We start from the raw sequence: 21,698 nt of genomic DNA, 5'->3' as shown, positions 1-21,698 counted from the left end.
ATTACCAAGAGTTTACTGTCAGAAGATGAAGTAAGCCTGGACCCTTTCATGATGAAATCGATGGACCAGGATCGGTGGTAGAAACATTCGATGCACCTATGTTTTCTCCTCATGTACAGCGCTACAGTGCTCAAATGGATCTGTACAAGAAAGTTGACATATTGGAATAAATGCTGCGATATGATGACAGTGAATGACTATTTCGCGAATGTGTTAAATCTTCCAGGGATTGTGAAAAGGTAATCATCATTCTGTCTGTGATTGGATTTTTTTTCAATTGTTCCTGCTGCACGTTTTAAGTATGATAGACTAAGGGTGCCCCAAATAGTGCGCACTTCATGTAAGCGTCATATTTATTTCCTGTAACACTTTGCTAGCCACGCTATTATATAACAGAATAATCACCGACACACCCTTGAGTAACTGCTGGATATTTACTGGCGGATTCCCATTTAAGTTGAATTGGTGGAACACTTCTTCTCTGAGATGAGGTCTGAAATTTCATTCAAAAGCAAGATTAGGTTTTCCGCGTTGGGGAACAGATTATAGTTTAAAATATCATATTTCCCATCAATGAGTGACAGATGTGACTCAATCCCGATTATGATTGTCCGGTTCAATATGGTCCACTCCCAAGTTAGGTCAAAGAGTTAGGATTAGAAAATAACCAAATTACAATTTTATTTATTGCATTTACACTTCAATGCCACTTAGACTCTGAGTTTAGAGATTAACATGTCCTTAGATCATTAAAATTTATAGGAGACAATGCTGGATGCTGCCAAACGGTGTTTACTGCTCATCCCTGGCACCTAGAGAGCATTAAGAGGCGACCATGTAATGTGAGACTGGTGTCACTTATAGGGCAGGCCATTAATGAATCTATGGAAAATAAAATCTGGCGCTTTCACGGTCTTGTCTGCTGCTCGTCCACACATTGGCAAATTCATTCAGTTCAATCTGACCATTTGTCTTTTTGGCATTTGGACTCAATGACTCTGCCACGCTAGTGTTATAATCACTGAACTGTCATATCTTTCCAGGCAGGGGGAGAAATGAAATAGATGTAGCACATTAAAAAAAGAGCACACCTTTCCCACAGAGCAAAACGCAGTTTGGAGAAGTGAAGTTATATGTATGTAATGTGTCAAGTTTTATATAATAATAATATAATAACATTATATAATATCAAAAAGCTGCCTTACGTGTAGTTTTCCTACATAACAGAAAGCAATTTGGAAAATATTGTGAACCCGGCCGCTGTATACTGTATTACTGCCACCAGATGGCAACAAATTATTATTATGCCATCACTGTTGCTGCTCGGAGTGATTAACCATCTAACTCACGCTGACTCTCAATGTGTGGGGGCTGACACAAGACAAGTACGCCTTCGGGGTAATTTTGTCCAGGGAGCAATGCCGTCAACACAATTGTTCATGCTCATAAGGAAGAAAGGATTATTGAAAGCGTACAACAGGTGTATAGACATCTGAGAGGGAAAAAAAAGGCCAATATTTGGGGCATTACCTTTCCTCGGGTACAAGTAGCGGCAATCGTAACTTTTGGTGATAATATCGGGAGTATATCTCTCCAGCCTTTGTTCCGATGTCCGCTCGTGAGAGCAGAGGGGGTTAAGGAGAGATTTCAAACAATTGTTCAAAGGCATGAGGGGTTTTAAGAGAGTGGAATAGGGGGACTATGTTTCCAGCGGCTAACCAGACAGCATTGATTTCAGATGATTACCAAAAGAACAAAAGGTACACAAGGGAAAACAATGTTTACGCAGCGAGTGATTATGCACTTGGGGCTCGGGAAGCAAATGCAAAAATAATTCTCAAGAAAAGTAGAAGCATATAGTCGAAGTAGATGCAGCTATGGGGATAGAACAGTGGAATGGGAGTAATTGGACAGCTCTCTCCTTGCAAGGCCGGATGGCCTTCCTCCTGTGATATCATCATTCTCTGTGTTTCACTTCAAGGGGAAGGAACATCGCGAGCTCGGTTTAATCAGCTCCGACTCCTCACCCCAGCGAAGTCGGGTTGTTCCTGCAGGTGGCTCTCCCATTGATTTGATGCGACATAGACTTTGGAAGCCCTAGCATAGCAATAGGAGGTCTTGTGGCGCAGTAAATGCCGCCCCTAACGCGGGGGAGCGGGTGGGAGGGTTGAGGTTCTGTGTTCAAGTCTCACTTTCAGGAATGCATAACCACAGGAGATACGCTTATAACGTGGCCCAGCAAGTTGATTAGCAGCCTGTAAATCCTTCCAATACCGGGTAACAGCAAGAAAGTTCCCTGGCCATCCAGACTGCAAGGTTTTCTTGCAAAAAATATACTTTATTTGTAAAATATAGAGCCAAAGAGGTCTACAGCACAGAAAAAGGCCCTTCGGCCCTTCGAGTCTGCTCCGGTCAAATAAGTACCTAACTATTCTGATCCCATTTTCCAGCACTAGGTACTTTCTGTAGTGCAATCACATATTCCTATAATACGGATTCCAGAACTGCACGCAATATTCTAGCTGAGGCATAACCAGCTTTTTATACAGTTCCAGCATAACCTCCCTGCTCTTATGTTCTATGCCTCAGCTAATAAAGGCAAGTATCCCATATGCCTTCTTAACCACCTTATTCACCTGTCCCGCTACGGTAAGGGACTGATGGACATGTACACCAAGGTCCCTCTCATCCTTGGTACTTCCCAGGGTCCTACCATTCATCGTGTATTCCTGTGCCTTGTTTGTCCTGCCCATGTGCATCACCTCACACTTATCCAGATTAAATTCCATTTGCCACTGATCAGCCCACCTGACCAGCCCGTCTATACCCTCCTATAATCTAAGGATATCCTCATTATTATTTACTACCCCACAAATTTTCGTGTCATCCGTGAACTTACTGATCAACCTTCCTACGTTCATATATCTATATCTATATTCTACATTTCAAAGAATATTACAAATCATTTCAAAATGGCCAGCACAAAAAGTGCAATCATATTCCACTTTTCCACATAGATCATGAGGTTCTTCAGTACAATCAATGAACATTACAGACATCTCAATGTGGTTATTACAGAGAGTCAGACAGTGCAATAGTATTTAAGCTATCTACATAGATCATGTTGCACTCTGAAGCGCTTCAATACAATTGTGATACATTCAGTGTTCACGACATACATTCAATATGAGTCAAACAGCCCGAGGGGTCTATACAATTCCCAGCCTCTCGGTGCACTATGGAAGAAAGGTCTTAGACAGTGACCCTCCCTCATTGCGCCTTTGCGGCAGCTGCCCCAAGCTTTAGTGCGTCCCTCAGCACGTAGACCTGGACTTTGGAATGTGCCAGTCTGCAACACTTGGTTGGGGACAACTCTTTTCACTGGAAGACCAACAACTTTCGGGCGGACCAAAGAGCCTCTTTCACCGAGTTGATGATCCTCCAGCTGCAGTTGATGTTTGTCTCGGTGTGTGTCCCTGGGAACAGCTCGTAGAGCTCAGAGTCCTGTGTCACAGAACTGCTCGGGATGAACCTCGACAGAAACCGCTGCATCTCTCTCCAGACCTTCATTGCAAAGGCAAGGAGGTGAACAACAGTCTCATCCTCACCACAGCCGCCTTGAGGGCAACGTGCAGAGGGGGTGAGACCCCTGGCGTGTTGGAAGGATCTGACGGGGAGGGCCTTTCTCACCACCAGCCAAGCTACATCTTGGTGCTTGTTGGAAAGTTCTGGCGATGAGGCATTCTGCCAAATGACTTTGACAGTCTGCTCGGGGAACCATCCCACAGGATCCACCATCTCCTTTTCCCGCAGGGCCTCTAGGATGTTAGGTGCTGACCACTGCCTGATGGATTTGTGGTCAAAGGTGTTTCTCTGCATAAATTTTTCCATGAGGGACAGGTGGTACCCCACGGTCCAACTACTTGGAGCGTTCCGCGGCAGCGTGGCCAGACCCATCCTTCACAACACTGGGGACAGGTAGAACCTTAGCACGTAGTGACACTTGGTGTTTGCGTACCGAGGATCTACGCACAGCTTGATGCAGCTGCACACAAAGGTGGCTATCAGAATGAGGGCGATGTTCAGCCTGTTTTTTCACCTTTATCTAGAAGTTTATACATCATGTCCCTGTAAACACCATCCATTTTAGGCCTCCAGGTAAAGTGAAAGATGGCTCAGGTGAACGCCTTCGCGCTGGAGTGAGGAATGGGCCAGACCTGCACCATGTACAGCAATAGCGAGAGTGCTTCACACCTGATGACCAGGTTCTTACCCGCAATGGAGAGGGAGCGTCGCTCCCACATGCCCAGTTTTCTTTTCAGCATAGCCACTCGCTCCTTCCAGTTTTTAACCCATGCTTTGGTCCCTCTGAACCATATCTTCAGGACTTTCAAGCTGATCTGATGGTGTAGGGGGATAGTTCCCAGTTCCCAGTTCCCAAAGAACATGGCCTCGCTCTTCCCACGATTTACCTTGGCTCCTGAGGCCAGTTCAAACTGGTCACAGATGTGGATCAGTCTGCGCACCGACAGTGGATCCTAGCAGAAGATGGTGACATCGTCCATGTACAGGGAGGCTTTGATCTGAGTGCCTCCAGTGCCTGGGACTGTCACTCCCTTTATGCCCGGATCCTTCCTGATGGACCCAACAAAGGGTTCTATGCAACACACAAACAGATAAGGGGAGAGAGGGCAGCCCTGCCTGACTCCAGATTTAATTGGAAAGGTTTCTAATTCCCACCCATTGATTGAAACTGCGCTACTGATATTTGTGCAAAGCAGTTGGATCCAATTGTGGATTCCCTCCCCAAACTCCATTTTAGACAGCACATCCACCATGTAGGTGAGCGATATTCTGTCAAAGGCCTTCCCCAGGCAGTACTGTAGATGGTCATGGTAAACCACCACAGTACTGTGCGAAGTGTGTTCATGGACCAATCCAATGGAAGCCCATGGTCGCCAGTGGCCTCTTAGGCTCATGGTACCTGACGGAGGAGGAGGTTGTTGTCGACTGTCTCTTTGGTTTGTTACCTCTTAAGAGCACTTTACTTATACCCCAAGAAACAGCTCCCACGTGGTTCCTGTCACGCACTCTCTTAAAGGGAAAGGCATGTCAACTGGTGAGAAAACCGCATGCAAGTTAAGTGTGCAGCACATACCCACATTTCAAATAAGTGTCTGGCATTGTTAATTTAAAGCAAATCGAAATGTTATCACTGGCCCTCATTCACTGGACTATTCATTTATGAACTTGGCACACTGTAACTTCCATGTACTTGAATTATCTCTGCAACAACTACAAGCTACTCATCTGCATCCTGCCATTGACTCATAGTTTGCTGGTCTCTACGCTCGGTGATTGAAGCATCTCTTTCCAACCTGATGAGGGCACAGCACAAAGCAAACTGAATCATTTCATAGTGGAAACTGAGTCCTGATTATATGAGTTGCAGGTGACTAAAGTAATTATAGTTCTAATCTGCACCTAATTTAACCTGCCTAGCATTGGGACATAGTGTACTTTTTCATTTGCAATTATTCTGCAAAAACTTGTATTTCCACAGTGCCTTTAGCGTTCTAAACTGCCAAATGTTTTGTCAAAGAGGCTTGTTTTAATGCTCTGAAAGAAGGGACGCATGATGAAGAGGCAAAGAGTGTTCATGAGGGAATACCAGATTTTATAGCCTAGAGGCCTAAAGGCACGGCCGCCAAGAATCCATTATTAATTGAAATTGAATTATGATTATAGCTGATTTTAAATTTGGGGGTAAGCAGACAAAATGTATGTGGTTAACAAAAGGAAACTATTGCAGATGCTGGAAATCTGAAGGATGTGATTGCACTGGAGGGGGTGCAGAGGAGGTTCAACAGGATGTTGCCTGGGATGAAACATTTAAGTTATGAAGAGAGGTTGAATAGACTTGGGTTGTTTTCGTTGGAGCAGAGAAGACAGAGGGGCGACCTGTTCGAGGTGTACAAGATTATGAGGGGCATGGACAGGGTGGATAGGCAGCAGCTGTTTCCCCTTAGTTGAAGTGTCAGTCAGAATGGGACATAAGTTCAAGGTGAGAGGCAGGAGGTTTAGTGGGGATGTGAGGAAAAACTTTTTTATCCAGACGGTCTGGAATGTGCTGCCTGGGAGGGTGGTGGAAGCGGGTCGCCTCACATCCTTTAAAAAGTACCTGGATGAGCACTTGCTACGTCATAACATTCAAGGCTATGGGCCAAGTGCTGGTAAATGGGATTAGGTAGAAAGTTCAGGTGTTTCTCAAGTGTCGGTGCAGACTCGATGGGCCGAAAGGCCTCTTCTGTACTGTGTGATTCTGTGATTCTGTGTGATTCTGTGAAATGAAAACAGGATGTTCTGGAAATGCTCAGCGGGCCTGGCAGCATCTGTGGAGAGAGAAACAGAGCCAGGAATCCTCCCCCATCCCCTCCCCACCCCCATCCCCAGAGCAACAGACCCTTTCACCCATCTCCAATATTCTCCCTTAACCTGGACCCCTCCCTCTGCTTCTTATCTACTCTTCATATTTTCATTGAGAATTGTCGGCGTGACATCGACCATCTTAATTTCTCTGCTCCCCTCTCCTCATTCACTCTAATCTGTGTCCCTATAAACTTCCTGCACTCCGTTCCCTCAAGAAACCTGGACTTTGTTGTCAAACCTGCTGACAAGGCGGTGCTGTTGCTGTCTGGCGTACCAGCCTCTATCTTGCAAAGCTCTCAGACACTTTTTCCTACCTCCCCCTGGACCATGACCCCACCACTGAACATCAAGCCATTGTTTCCAGGGCTGTCACTGACCTCATCTCCTGTGGAAACCCTCCCTCCACAGCTTTGAATATCATAGTCTCCCAACCCCACACAGCCCGCTTTTACCTCCTTCCCAAATTCCACAACTGGACTGCCCTGGGGTGGACCCAACATTGCAGCCTGCTCATGCCCCACTGACCTTATCGTGACTCTGTTATTTCTCCCCCCTCCTAGTTTCTTCCCATCCTCACCCAAACTGTAGTTGGTTTTATCATGGCATGGCTTTCTCCAAAGCATCAAACATTTTTGTCCAACTGTGGCGTTTAATAATTTTAAAGTAAGGACTAGGTGTAATGTGGAACTTTATGAAGTTACTTCTTTTGAACTGAAAACATTTAGACTAATGTGTTGACCTTGTATCACTTCTTGTTTAAGATAACTCCTTAGACAATGTGAGCAGTCCAGTTCCCTTCCATTAAACCACAAGCCCCTTGGAAAGGAGATCTGTGCTGGTTTCAGAACTCACCCAAAAGAGGACTTTCATCCAACAGTGACACATTTTGTAAGGAGCATGTGGTGTTAGAGCACAGTGGGTGGTAAATGCCATACTGCTCAATTCCCAGAGAAAAACTTGAAACAACTGCCATAGCTGTTTTGCAATTTGTATTTTTATGTTGCGCCTTGAATTCAGTAGTAACAAGTCCAATGACTCTTAGGGTTTTTTTTATAAAACTAAATTAAACACTTATTAGTAAAAGAAAGGATTTTAAGCACATACATTGACCTAGAAATTACTACTATGATGACTGCTAGATCCCCTAATTAATCTAACTCCCAGTTACATTAAGGAAGGATGTACTTGCTATAGAGAGAGTACAGCAAAGGTTTACCCCACTGATTCCTGGGATGGCCGGACTGACATATGAGGAGAGATTGAGTCGATTAGGATTATATTCGCTGGAGTTCAGAAGAATGAGGGGGATCTCATAGAAGCCTATAAAATTCTAACAGGACGAGACAGGGTAGATGCAGGAAGGATGTTCCTGATGGGGTGGGGTGGGGGGGGGGGGGGGTGGGGAGTCCAGGACCAGGGGTCACTGTCTGAAGATATGGGGTAGGCCATTTAGGACTGAGATGAGGAGGAATTTCTTCACCCAGAGAATGGTGAGCCTGTGGAATTCGTTATCACAGAAAGTAGTTCAGACCAAAACATTGCATGCTTTCAAGATGGAGTTAGACATAGCTCTTGGGGTGAAAGGGATCAAAGGGCATGGGGAGAAAGCAGGAGCAGGCTATTGAGTTGGATGATCAGCCATGATCATAATGAATGGCGGAGCAGGCTCGAAGGGCCGAATGGCCTACTCCTGCTCCTAGTTTCTATGTTTCTATGTTAAGGCATCAGTAAAAACAAAATACATTTTAATAGACCCAGGCAAAGCACGGAATGCCCTGAGCAGGGATTTTCATTGAATTCTCTTAACTTCTGTTCCTATAGGCAGCAGCTTGGTACATAGGGGCTGGAGGCTTTTCACACTTGTTAGATCTTAGAATGCCATCTCTTGCACATAGCTTTCTCTCCTTTATGCATAATTTCCCATTTGAATGTAAATTTCATGGTTTCAATATGTCTTTGGGCTTTAACTTTCTAATAATAAAAATCTTTCATCGTACCAATTTTATCAATAAGCTTTGGGAAAAATAAACACACTGTCAGGCTTCTTCTGGCTAAGTGTAACATTTAGCCCTCTTCTTTGAAATTCAAACTGCTCTGGTTTACCTAAAAATGCAAACTTTCCTTTACACCTCACATTCTAAAACTTCAGCCATGCTTGCTTATTTAGCATTTCAAACCTCGCTCCTCTTCTGACCCATCAAAGCCTTCAGTCCAGCTGTCTTTAATTCAATTCAGTCACACACACACACATACAGACGAGAGAGACTATACAGAGCTCACGATTCCTACTTCACAATAAATCCCATGAAAATGGTTATATTTTATATTTTCGTGACAGTGGAAAGACATGGTAAAGCAAATGATGCAATTTTAAAAGGGGTGCAGCAACAGAGAGACCTGGGGTTTGATGTGAACATGCCTTTGAACGGGCCAGGCTGTTTGAAAGTAAAACAAGTGCCATCTTTAGCTTTATCAATAGAAGCTTAAAGGACTGGGTTTTCGCAGTTAGGTCACAATCCAAGTTCAGACTCATTTTTTTCTTTATTCTTTCATGGGACCTGGGCATCACTGGCAGGGCCAGTATTTTTTCCTCACCCCTAATTGGCCTTTGAACTGGGTGGCTTGCTAAGAAGGAAGTAACGAATCAACCACATTGCTGTGGGTCTGGAGTCACTTGTAGGCCAGAGAAGGTAAGACCAGCAGATTTCCTTTCCTAAAGTGCATCAGTGAACTGGATGGGTTTGGGTGCAGTTGGCATGATCAGCATTACTGAGGATAGCTTTATTTTCTATGATTTGAATTTAAATGCCACAATCTGCTCTGGCGAGTTCAGAACCCATGTCCCGGATGTATTAGCCTGGGCCTCTGGATGAGCAGTCCAGTGACGTGACCACTACACCAGCATCTCTCCTCCATTCACAGATGCATCTTTCAAGGTTGGGATGTGGCAGGAACTGGTTGCAATCTTCCTGATGGTGACCCCTGGGAGCCTCGTCCAATTAAGAAGAACAGGCGAACCAGGCAACAGGCAAGTCCAATCAGAGGTCCCCCAGCAACGTCCCGCCCTTCGCCTGCTGGGGGAGAGGTGGGTGCTGCTCGAGCATATTGGCAAGGGTGAGAACGCATCAACATGGATGTGTTCTCAAATACCTTCTGCATATGTTAGAATGAAGAGACTCACAGCAGCTAGAGCCGTTAGTGTGCAGTTAACACTCCTCCATAGATGCCTTGGTAGTGTATTTTTGAGGTATGGATCACCTAGCTCGGAAGCACACACCCCCAGCTCTTCAGGCTCCACACCACCCACCCACCCCTACCTCCGCCCCTCCCCCCCACCCGGAACCAACCTCAGCCAGTCGCCAGGGGGTCTCCTTTAGAGATGTGGCGGGTTCTGCATGAGGAGGGGGTGCACTGACAGTAGGAAGATCCCATCTCCATCAGAAAAATCCCCTTATTAGTCCCTCAAAGGGGAAATGTTGGGCCTAATGGTTTCTTGCTATACTGTGTGACTCCATGATAAAGTTGGCCTTACAAATAATTGGATTCGACACAACCTAGGTGAGTGAAGCTCCAACAACACTCAAGAAGCTCGAAATCATCCAGGACAAGTAACCCGTTTGATTAGCACAGCATCCACCACCTTAAGCATTCACTCCAACCATCAGCGACGCACAGTAGCAGCAGTTTGTACCATCTACATGATGCACTGCAGGAACTCACCAAGGCTCCTTAGACAGCAGCTTCCAAACCATGACTGCTACCATCTAAAAGGACAAGGGCAGCAGATAGATGGGAACACCACTATCTGGAAGTTCCCCTCCAAGCCACTCACCATCCTGACTTGGAAATATATCACCGTTCCTTCGCTGTCACTGGGTCAAAATCCTGGAACTCCCTCCCTAACAGTGCTGTGGCTGTACCTACACCACATGGACTGCAGCGATTCAAGCAGGCAGCTCTCCACCACCTTTTCAAGGGCAATTAGGAATGGGCAATAAATTTTAACCTTGGCAGCGGCCCTCACATCCCGAGAAAGAATAAAAACACAGCTGGGCAGCCCTACCAAAGAGCTGGCACAGGCACGAAGGGCCAAATGGCCTCCTCTTGTGTTGTGTCAGTCTATCATTTTATGATTGCAGGATTTCCTTTATGAATTATTCAATCATTTACAACTGACAGTAAATTTGTCCCAAATCCTCGTCAAAATAAATCAGACGATCTAAGGAGGCCAATCTGGCGCCTCGCCCGGTCGCCGCTTGAAGGAATTCAGCCTCCACTGAAGCCCAAAAGTAAATTTGAGAGGACAAGGCGGATGCCAGGGGGATGAGGATGGGTTGAGGCGCCTTCCAAATAATTTTATGGAGGCAGAAGAAGCCTTTTTGATAGGAACAGGCTAAACATATTTTTCCTGCCAACATTCAACAAAGATGGAGCAATCCTCTCTGTAGTGTCACTAACACACTGTGAATCCCTTCCTTTCTACAAAGGTTTATGACATTGTGACTAGTAGCAGTACAATTCCTCCTCTGTCACACCTTCAAGCCTCATGAAGGGCAGTATGTAATTTGCTCGGACCACAGAGCTTATTGGATCTGGATGTGCGCAAAATGCACGCCCCCCACAAAGAGGCGCAAGTCACATGTCCAGATGAATCATGTTTTCTATAAAGTCACAGGGTATTATGGAATCATGAGGTAAAGCAGGGGGCCATTCGGCCCATCGCGCCTGTCCAGGCTTTTTGAAAGAGCTACCAATTATTCCCACTCCTCCTATCCTTGTATGTTCCTCCTTCTTACGTAGATATCCAATTCTCTTCTGAAACTGAATTGGCTTCCAACGCCCTTTCGGGGAGCACATTCCGGCTGATTAGCCCCACAACACCCACACCGCCCGGATCTCCACCCCCGTTAAAAAAATCTACTCATTTCTACCCGTCTCTCTGAAAAATTTTTTATTTTTGCTAATTATTTTAATCTGTCCCCTTTGTTTGCCGATCCCCCCGACCAATGGAAACAAAGTCCTCCTGCCTGCATCATCATTTTCAACACCTCCATGAATCTCAAATTTGCACTTACATAGCAACGGTTATATAGACCCAACGCGCATGATCTACAGACAGGAGGTTAAGTTGCATTTTGTGAGTGATTTCGAAGCACAAACGAAGGGGGAAGCCGGTTGCAGTGAATAGAAACGGGTGCCAGAGAGGCGGGATGGGTTAAAGAAACCACTTTTCGAACCTTTAGAGAAGAAACTGTTTCCATGTATTTGTGACCACACGGTTTAATCTTCACGTGTCATTAAGTATGGCTTCCCTATTTAATAGTTTTGAACGTGGTCTGAAAGGTTTCGCTTCTCTTTGTGCAAAACTGCACGGAATTCTTAGTATTCAAGTGCCCTTTCCTGTTACCATGAGGTACCGAAAGTGGTACAACACTAGTTAACTTGCAAGCAGATTACCTTTTAAAAACTCACATTATTCGCACGTTTACATATCAATGCTTTCCCACATTTTAGTGTTCAGCTTTGATTCAATGGGTGGCAAGCCTGCCACCTGAAGGGTCTGGTTTCACTGCCCCGCTCTTGAGATTTGAAATATGTAGGCTCGCACCCCGAGCAGTGCTGCACCTTCAGAGGTGCTGTCTTTTGGGTTCAAAGGTTAAACTGATGCCCGGTCTGCACTCTCACATGGACTGAAATATCCCAGAATGCAGCGTGGAAGGTGAGCCGAAGGGTTCTCCCCAGTGTCCTGGCCCATATTCATCCCTCAACTAATACAACAAAAGCAGACTACCTGACCATTTATCATATTGATGTGGATGGGACCTTGCTGTGCATAAATTGGCCGTCGCATTTCCTACATTACATCCGAGGCTGCACTTCAAACGTAATTCTGGTGTCCTGGGGTGGTGAAAGGCGCTATCTCAAAATAATTCTTTCGAAGGGCTTGGTGGAAACGTTATCGTTTACTGGAATTTGAATTCAATGAATAAGTCTGGAATATAAAATTAGGTCATAGTGACAACGAAACCATCGTCGATCGTCGTAAAAAAAAAACATCTGGTTCACGAAGGCCCTTTAAGGTAGGAAATCTGCCCTCCTCACCCGGTCTGGCCTACATGTGACTCCAGGCCCGCGGTGATATGGTTGACTCTTAACTGCTCGCTGAAATGGCCTAGCAAGTCATTCAGTCCAAGGGGCAATTAGGGATGGGCAACAAATGCTGGTGTTGCCAGCGACGCCCACATCCCATGAGAAGAATAAGGACAAAAAACAAACTTCAGGAGTATCTATTCGTTTAATTGATCAGCATTACTGTGACATCATTGCTCGTATTACCAGCCTATTGGCGGGACGCTTAAGGTGGCCAATACAGAGTGGACCTGAGAGACAGGGGACAGTTTGGACAGACTCAGTGACACTTCGCTTGAGGTTGTCACTGGATTGTGGTTCTCCGTTTGGGGTGGCCAGATGAACTGGTGATGTTCCCTCGCCTCCCCTGCTGTGAATCTGCACTGGGAGTGCCGGAAACTGGTTGCCATTGCATGGACCAGGTTATTAAATGGGCAGAGATTGCAATTTATGAATGCCGTTGTGAAAGAATATGCTAGTTCGCTGACTTGATCTTTTTGCAGACATGCCTTCTCTAGTTTGACCAATTAATATTGAAACAAAAAGACGCAAAGGTTTCATATCTGCCTGAAGTTGTGCACTGTCCTAGCTGAGTTGTTATAACAAACAAAGGGGATCTTATTAAACCTCAACAGAATAGGTCCTCCCCGCGACCCGGGATTGGACAAAGAGGCTCTGGAAAAGTGAGTAGGCCCTGAGGCCGGTCCGTTAAACCGGCAGCAGATTGATCCAGTCGCGCTCTTCAATCAAAGCTCTTACCAACATTTTACCGCTGAAACTTTAAATAATTAGACTTTGAGGAATATTCCCAGTGAGGCACAATCCTGGTTTATGGTTATTCCTATACCACGACCTCTGTTCCTCTGAAATTCCCTTCCTTGTGAACACCGACTTCCAAATTTGACACCCAACACGGCTGATCTGGAATATTGTGTTGAAAATCGAGATTCTCTCGTGTCCAAAGTCCCAGAAGCTCAAAGTTACTGAACTTGCTGCCTTCTGCAATCTGCACTTCTTATTTATTCTTTCATGGGATGTGGGCGACACTGGCATTTGTTGCCCATCTCTAATTACCCCTTGAACTGAGGCCGTTTCCGAGGGCAGTTGAGAGTCAACACACATTGCTGTGCGCCTGGAGCCACATGTTAGACCAGGTAAGGACGCCAGATTTCCTTCCTTAAAGGGACATGAGTGAACCAGATGGGTTTTTACAACAGTCGATTCCAGTTGTGGGGGGGGGGGGGGGCGGCCGTTTCTGAGGCTAGCTCTCCACTTGTTAGTTTATTAATTGAATTTAAACTCCACCAGCTGCCGTGGTGGGATTTGAACCAGTGTCCACAAGTAAACACCTTCTAAGCAATACTCCCTTATATACAAGAAACACAGTAATATTCGTCCATTGCTGTAGCTTTAGTAAAGGCATACCACATGACCTGTAACTCTCTTCCACTCTGCTGTGGAAAACCAAGCTTCAGAATAAAACTGCTTTTTGCAACCCAAGGCTTTTCTGGCTTGACTGGATGGTTGATTAAAACTGCATCCTCTCCCAGCGTAGAGCTAAAATCTCCCAACTCAGCTCCAGCTCAATAGCAGCTCCAGCTATAGCTACTCTAAGCTCCCCACAGTAACTCTAAAATACCCTTTTCCCCCTTTCACCTCAGGCTCCATTGTTTTCACAGCTCTTTGAAACTCAAGTTCTTCCAAATATAAGATCTTTTATGTCCCCATCTTGTCTTTGCTTTCGGGTCAATAAAATATAGTATCTCCACTGCTGTTTACCGATGGAACTCCTGCAACATGATTCTTGGCATCCCTGATTTCTCTTTGATATTCAAACAAACAATCAACTTATCTAAAAATGCAAATGTTAGATTTAACCTATTCACTGGTACCTCAAACCTAACACCTCTATCCTTTTCATGTTTTAAACCCACCGACAATCTGACTCCTATTAATCTCTGCCCAGTTTAATTAAATCCTACACACACACACACACACACACACACACACACACCCACAGCCTTTTCCACAGATAACACAATATTCCTCAAAAATTTAATAAAAACATCCATTTCTCACAGACAGCTATTCACTCCTCATCTGCTGTTCTCTGAGGGTGTCTCCACTTCCTCATTAATATGTAATGTTTTAGCTAATAATATCCAGGGACACTTTCTGATTCTTCCTTAGGATACACCATCCAAGACAATCCCTGCAAACCAGGATTTGCCTGTTTGGCTTCAGTCAAGGAGGCTCAGCTAAATAATTAAGCCTCACTATTTTCAGGGTTTTTTCACTTCATTAAAATTTCCAAAAGAAAGTCCCATTTAACAACAGAGCTGAATAAGCCTTGCGCTCAATTGATTCTGCTTCATCCTGTCTAGCCTTAGAAAGCTGAAGCCAAGTTAACACACAATCTGGAAACAATTCAGGATGACCTGCCTGCAAAATCTCAGTTTCCTTCAGCTCAACTAGCTCTCTCATAAAACTCTCGGGGATGCTAATACTCTCAAAATTGTCAGATCGTTACCCAGTATAAAATCTACCCCTTCAATAGGTTAACATGGAATAATTTCCATAATAACAACTCTGTTTAATAAGTCACTTTATCAATTAACTTCATCCAAGTTCATATCTCCATGAATATCCCCAATCAATAATTTTTCTTTGGAAAGCAAATAGTATAATCATCCACCATAACAACCATCCAGGGCCTTTGGCTCAGATGTAGGAGGGCTACCCACTGAGTGCCTCCAAATCCCATTGGAAAGAGAACACGCTTTGATAATGTTTAATTTTTCAGTGCGTTTATTTGCTCTATAAATGAAGAATGTTGCAAACCATAATCTGTTGTCAGGAATTGACTTGATACTGCAGACTGTTTCTCTGCTGGTTTCTGTTTCTATAGTTGATACTGAACTCTATGGAGCTTGAAAAAAACCAAGAATTATGACTGTAAATAAAACCTAAGATCAATATAAACTTTCCCGTAATTCCAACTGAGGAGGGATATAACTAAGTGAGTAAAACTTTAGGCTGACAAATTTAATATTGAACACACCAATTCAGCAAAGCTTAATGTAAACAGCAGATTAGGATTATATTTGGTTATATTTCAATGAATTAGCACATTAGCACATTCCTATTGTCAGACACTAGTAATACTAGATTGTGTGTAGACAGCTTCACATCTCAGCTTGTTTTACCTTCTTTTTCAGATGTATTGTCTGGTCATCATCTTATTCGCATTTCTGGGAGATTGCTGCTGTATTCCCTACACTTCAAAAATACTTCATTGACTATAAAGATTTGGGAGATCCTGGTGTCCCAAAAGACACTGTATAAATGCAAGCTCTGCCTTTTCTCTTCTTTTATACAGAACATTTAACCACTTTCTATATTTTCAGATGTGTTGTTGAAAAATCTTTAATTTTTTTCATCATCTGATGAACTAATCAGTCTTATTGGTGTATGTGTTTATGCACCTTCCTTTATTCATTCTGTTACCAGGAGGGCCTCAAGATACACTTGTGACCAGATGCCAGTCCTGAACTGAAGTATTCACTCAGTTTTTCTCTCTGCAAATGCTGCCAGACCTACTGAGTATTTCCAATGTTTTCCATTTTTATTATTGAAGATACATTTTTTGATATGAACAAACATAGGCTTATTTTGATAAGTAAAAGATGGGGTGGACATTAGTGGCATCAAACTAGGTTTTTATGATGAAAGGGGAGCATCATTCTGACCTTTTCAAGTACCAATGTTTACTTCTATATTAATTTTCACAATATGAGTGTGACTGAAAAGGCTGACCTTGATTGCCGGCCCCTGTTTGGCCTTGAGAGGTTTTGCTGGGCCTTCTTTTTGAAGCTCTTCAGCCCATGTGGAGAAGTTTCTGCCACTGAGCTTTCACATGAGGAGTTGCTGTGTTTTGACCCCGTGACGATAAAGGAATGGCAACATGTGCCTGTGGACAGCAGGACAGTGTACTGCTTGGAGAGGAAGCTGGTGGTGATGAGGCTCCCATTTATCTGTTGCACTTGTCCCTTGAAATGATAGCAGCTTGAGAGCTACTGCTGAGGGAGCTGTGGCAAGTTGCAGTGATGCATCTGGTAGGTAGTGCACACTGCAGCCAGAGTGGTGGAGGGTGTTGAGCTCCAAAGAGTTTCCAACCTCTGATTGGTTGGCAGCTCTTGGCGGGCAGGTTTTCCACCCCATGGGTCCTCTGTCCTAGGGAAAGGCCCGCTAACTGACCTGTCAGATGCCTGAGTGGTTGATGGTACAGTGGGCCTTCCCTAAGACACGACGCGGAGCTCTCATCGGCATTCCAGCAGGTGGCTGAGACCCTGGTCGCTTCCATAACACTTTGGCCTAATACTTTCATATTTCATCTCAACACCCATGAAATAATCTAAGCTCTGAAAGCCTCCGTTTTGTGGTGCAGTGGTAAACCATGCTAAAACCCTCTCTTGTGTATGAGTAATGCTCGATTGCACCTGTCATGCAGGCAGCAACTCCAAAGCTGAAGAGTAGCATCAAGCTGACCCAGAACTCATTGGATCCACATGGGAATTGGGCACTCAATGCCTCTGTACGGCAGCACTCCCCTGATATCCTTTACAGCAGTGTACTGCTTTTTTGTCACAGCTATCAAGTCCATGTATCAAATTCATTGATATCACATAAACGCTACTGAGAATTAACACCAATTTATTTTTTTTATCAGCGCCAGCCCACTGGTTGCCTGAGCTTTCAAACATTGTACCACCATAGACATCCATTGAATACAATCGCCACATTAACATAGACATGCCAATTCAGAGCGAATTGACAAAACCAGCTCACATCCAGATTGCTGAGCTACCTGTTCATCTCTCAGCTTTGATAACTGATGGTGTTATGACTTCCACACATTTGGACCAGCGTCTCTGAGTGATTTAGCGCAGTTTTTGGATTGGCAAGATGCAAACTATAGGAATTTCTGATAGGAGATAGTTATAAATGGCAGAAATTGATCATGCAGAGTACAACGATGCTGCTGTTGGTATGAAATATGATATTTTGGCAGTCACAATAGTAATCTTGAATTATTTTTTGATGAATTTGAATGCTTATTTGATAAGTTATCAATTCAAACTAAAAGAAGCATACTTAATGGGAGAAGTTCATATCAATATTTTGACTGAATATGGAACTAGTCACCGGTTTCTCAATGTACTGTATTCAAGTTCTCTCTTCCCATTTATCAACAAATCTTGAGACATTAACTTTGATAGATAATATTTCTTCTGGCACTAAAAGGAAAACATGACATTCCTGGAATGTTATGTTCAGATATTTCTGATCATCTTCCAATTGTCACAATAAATTACTCAAAAAAGAATAAGATACATAAACACTTAAAAAATATCAAAATAGGTTAACACAAACTAAAGGAAACATATGCAAACTGAATATAGAATTATCTGCTGAGAATTGGGATGATGTAATGTTATGCAATGATATAGAAAATGACCATAATCTTGTTCTCAGAAGCCTTATTATTGTCTTGATTGTGATATCCCAAATGTAAGGCGGAGTAGCTTTGTTAAGAGAATTAGGAAACCATGAGTACCATAGCAATATTAAGATCAACTTAGACAAGAAATAAACTCTACAAATTAAGCCTGCATGACCCAATATCATCTAATATGGAAAAGTATAAACAACCAAGACCAAGCTCACAAAAAATATCAGTTTCAAAAGAATGATATTTATCAAGTAAATTCGAAAAAGCCAAAGGTAATATGTCAGAAACATAGAAAGCCCTGAATGATGTATTGAACAAGTCGAAACAGGTTCAATTACATCAGAAATACAGTATACAAATAGACAATCATAAAGATATTGTTGATACTTTTAGTAGTTATTTCATAAATATTTGACATGAAAAATCAAAATACCACAGACTTTTAAAACATAAATATTCTCTTACTGATTCATGTACTGATACATTATTTTTAACTGATACTGACTGAAGCAAAATAATGAAAATTGTTAATTCACTCAAGACAAATAATTCTGCTGGTCATGACAAAATAAGCATTAATCTGTTGAAAAAGATTATCTCAAATACTGTCACTCCTCTTACTCATATCTTTAAGCTCTTATTTTCAACTGGCAAAAAACAATTAATATATGAAAACTTCAAAAATTATAAAAATGCTGACATCTTTACCAAACAATTCTCATCCAATTTCAAAACTGTCAAGTTTTTCAAAATTGCTAGAACCACATTGTTTATAATAGACTATATTCCTTTTTCTCATGTCAAAATCTTGTTGAAATCAAATCAGTTTGGTTTCAGACAACCTCACTGACCTGGCAATTGTTGACATGTTTGACAGGGGATCGATGTAGGTTACATAGAAATAAAACATAGTAACAGTTTTTGTGGATCTTAATAAAGTATTCTATTTTATTTTCTAAACTACAATATTAAAGGATTAGAGAAATTAGCTGTGGTTCAGTGAACAATTACCAAGGCCTTGCCTTCAGGCAGAGAACTCAAGAAGGGAAGTGATGCTCTGTTACATGTTTTGATTCAACTTGTTCCGATATATGAGTATTAAGTGTGGAGTACCACAGAGCTCTATTCTTGGTCCGCAACTATTTTATGCATATATTACTGAGAGTGAACCCTTCTTCTGTCCTATTTTTTCTTTGATGGAATGTGGGGGTCACTGGTAGGGCCAGCATTTCCAGCCCATCCACAATGGTCTATGAACTGAGTGACTTACTGAGCCATTTCAGAGGGCATTTGAGAATCAAGCATATTGCTGTGTACCTGGAGTCACATGTAGGGCAGACCAGGGAAAGATGTCAGATTTCCTTCCCCAAAGGGGATTAGTGCACCAGATGGGTGTTTACAACAGTTGATGATAGTTGTCATGGTCACCATTACTGAGGCTAGCTTTCAATTCCAGATTTTAATAAATTCACGAGCTGCCGCGGTTGGATTTGAACCCATGTCCCCAGAGTATTAGCCTGGATTTCTGGTCCAATAACATTACCACTACATCACCATCTCCACAGCACACTACTTTCACTGCAGAAATGCCTGTCTGTCCCCCTATTGGGTCCATATGATCATTGTATTTCTAAACTTTGCTCTTCTCCCCATGTAGTCATTTGCCTCACAGTTCCATGTGTGTGGTCTAGACTTAACTTTCCTGAGGTTCTGTCACCCTCACAGGTATTCAGCACCGCCATTGCTTTTTTTGGAAATGTTTTCGACCTGGAGGACACCTGCACTGTTTGTCTCTTCTTAATCTGTTAGATGGCCATCGACTTATTATTCTTCTGAACACTCTGTAGCTGTGGAGTTACCACTTGTGGGAACGTCTGCTCCAGGAAATTCCCAGCCTCCCATATTCCCTGCACTGACTCCAGCCGCTCCTCAAACTCGAGTTCCTGCAACTGGAGGCACTTCCTTCACGGGTGGTTACCCAGGGCCTCACACCACAGGAATTGTAGGTAAGGGTCTCAGCTGCCTCATTGTGTCGCTTAAAATTTCCTTCACATCTAATTAGTTTCTCTGATTATTTATATATTGACTGTTCCTGGTTTCAATTACTGAGGATCTCCTTCCTCCTCTGCACCGAATTCCCATTTTCACCAACTCCAGAGTGCCACTCTATTGACTTAGAAATATGTTTTCTATAAGGAGAAAAGCAGGTAACTTGAGATCAATTTTGTACAAGGGGAGGTGGGGGTACACATGATTTAAGTGTATATTTTCTATAATGGTGCAAGTGTATGATATCAGAGGACAGTATCTGCAATGGAGCAAATGAATGAATTAAGGGCACACATTTTCCATCACAGTACACACGACACAAGTGTCTTTTGTTAAATTGTGCACCCCCAAAATCAGAGAGGGCAGCAGTGGAACATTTACCCTTAAATTTTACATCATGATACAATTTGGCATCTGCATTAACTGAATTTAATTACAATTACAATTTAAAACGTTCAATAAATGATGCTGAATTACAGATTGGTGTCTTTGCTTTAGATCATTGGCCCTTTGTGACCAGTCACATTTTCTCCGAACAGAATTGGACGTCCTTTAAATTTGAAGTTGCTGTGGACAACTTTGGAGTTGCTGAAGGTCCTGACTGATCGGTCAAAGAGAACAATTCAACCCCGCCCACCTGGTGGGAGAAAAGCAAAACCTGTAAGTGCAAGCTTTAATGATCATTGTCACTCAAATCAAGTCATATCTAATCCTAGTTGTCATATGAAAAGTGCAGCCTAGAATGCTGGTGATGCAGCAAAAGTGCCCTGGGTCAATATCCTTTGTGGGCATATATTAATATTAGACATGCCCATACTGTGCCACTGATTTAATAAGCATGGCATGAAGCCCTATAGAATTCCGCATTGAGTAACCTACACCCTCTCACCTCCTTCACTTAGTAAAAATATCCTCAATCCTTCCCTCAAACCATTTTCATTATATGCTGCCCATTACCCACACACATCTGTTGGCAGGCGCTATCAGGTGCCTTCCTGCACTTGAAGTTTGCTATGATAATGCAAGATTCTTTTGTTACTGTACAAAAAGGCAGTCTGCAGCCTGAATGAGTGAGAGAGACTGTACAAGTGATGTCTAAATAAGACAATGAGGGGAATGATTTTTTAAATGTCCATTCAGAGGCGAAACCTCAATCACAGCGAGAGCTTGAATACAAGCAGGGCAATAGTATTGTTACCCCACACTTACATTAGTGAAGCTGTGCACCTAGAGTGGAGCCTCAAAAATGAATTGGATGAGTTTCACTGGTGTAATTTTGCATGTGCATTTCACATGTGGGGTCTCTGAAATTCAGGAGGACCGACAGCCTCCTTAGAACTCGACCCCGGCTGAAGGTACATGGTGACATTTGGTTTCTATTCTCTCACTAAGCAGCATTTTCAGGCCTTGATCCCAATCAGGAGGCACTTGAGATGGGGAACTTCACTGTCCAACTGCTGCTGAATGTTCTTGTCTTGGATCGGGGGATTTAAAAGAATGCCAAACCAGATCTTTTTTCCCATTCATTCTCAGGATGCGGGTATCGCAGGCAAGGTTGGCAATATTGTGCATCGCTATT

Source organism: Cetorhinus maximus, chromosome 21, assembly GCF_964194155.1.
Source record: "Cetorhinus maximus chromosome 21, sCetMax3.hap1.1, whole genome shotgun sequence".
In the NCBI taxonomy this organism is placed as follows: domain Eukaryota; kingdom Metazoa; phylum Chordata; class Chondrichthyes; order Lamniformes; family Cetorhinidae; genus Cetorhinus; species Cetorhinus maximus.
This window is presented reverse-complemented; position numbering follows the sequence as displayed.